Source organism: Galeopterus variegatus, unplaced genomic scaffold (genome assembly GCF_000696425.1).
Source record: "Galeopterus variegatus unplaced genomic scaffold, G_variegatus-3.0.2 Scaffold8944, whole genome shotgun sequence".
Taxonomy (NCBI): Eukaryota; Metazoa; Chordata; class Mammalia; order Dermoptera; family Cynocephalidae; genus Galeopterus; species Galeopterus variegatus.
The window spans coordinates 50,642-52,001 of NW_007735055.1; the positions used below are offsets into that span (position 1 = coordinate 50,642).

General features: G+C 34.9%; 1 protein-coding gene across 1 annotated transcript in view; it reads right to left on the bottom strand.

The window, feature by feature from the left end:
• The window catches only part of LOC103608880 (serine/threonine-protein kinase MRCK alpha-like), an 11,427-nt gene that overhangs the window by 8,895 nt on the left and 1,172 nt on the right, over positions 1–1,360 (bottom strand). The window lies entirely within an intron of this gene.

The following is a 1,360-nucleotide window of genomic DNA, read 5'->3' on the forward strand; positions in this document are numbered from 1 at the left end:
CAGGAAAATATGACCCTTAATCCATTAAAAAATATAGTCAATAGTAGCAGACCCACAGATGTGCCAGATGTTGGAATAATTACCCATAGGTCAAGACTGTGTGAAAAAGATAAACAAAATAGATTAGCACATGGGAAAATTTTAGCCAAAAATTAATTTTATTTTTTAAAAAAAATTGAAGTTGTAAAGCAGAAGATTAGAATACTTGTCAATTTAAAAAAATAAAATACCTAAAATGCTTAACAATTCCTGGACGTAGAAGGAAAAAATATCAGTAAAAGTTAAAATGGGCAAATAGAAATTATTCAAAGTGAAGCAGAGAAAAAAAAAGATTAAAAATAAAAGAATAGAGCCTCAATGACCTTGGGAACAATATCAAGGTGTCTAATAAACATATTATAGAATCTTTGGGAAGAGAGGAGAGAGAAACTAGGTTAGAAATTGTTTTGAAAAGATAAGGCTTGAAAATGTCTCCAAAAGATAATGCCTGAAAAATTTTTCAGAATTAATAAAAGATAACTCTCAGGTCTAAGTAGTTCAGCAAGCCCCGAGCAGGATAAGGAAAAAGAAAACCACATCTAAGCACATCATCATCAAATTGCTGAAAACCAAGGATAATGAGAAAATCTTAAAAGCAGCCAAATAGAAAAGACACGGGAGAACAAAAAAAGAACAGTGGCTGATTACTCATCAGAAGCAGAGGGAGACAGAACACGACGAAAGAAATAACTTGGTGAAACTGCTGAAAGAAGAAAGTCGCTTCTCTGGCCAGCCCTCCCTGCCCTGCCGTCTGGATTCGGCCTCCTCCCGTGTGCTCCCATGGAGTCTTTCTCCAGGCACAGCGTTTGCTGAATGTGTGACCTCCTCTCATGGCTGTGTCCCCATGAGGATATGGACTCGTCTCTCTTGTTATCACGTTTAATATTGTGCCCTTAGCCCTTGGCATAGCAAGTTGTTCACAGTAAGTGCACAATTGCTATTCGCTAAGTGAATTTAAAAGGCCATGTTTATATTTTGAAATGATGGCCTGCATCAATAAAAATACAAAATTCACTGAAATTATTGGGAACCATTATATGTATACTTTATATAAGCTAAACCTAAAAAGCAAGAAATAATTTGCTTAGTAACTATTTCTTGTGGTCAATTAATGCTCATATGTAGGATATTTTCAGTGACCACAAAGCTTTGGGAGCGTGATAAAAAGCAACAGCTTGGACTAAGAATACCAGTGTATCCAAGGTAAATTGTCCTATAAATGTAGTAAAAATTAAAGGCTAAGTTTATTTCTTTTTTTCTTTTTTTTTTTTTTTTTCCTTTTTTGTCTTTTTTTGTGTCCAGCAACGGATCGCAACCCTCA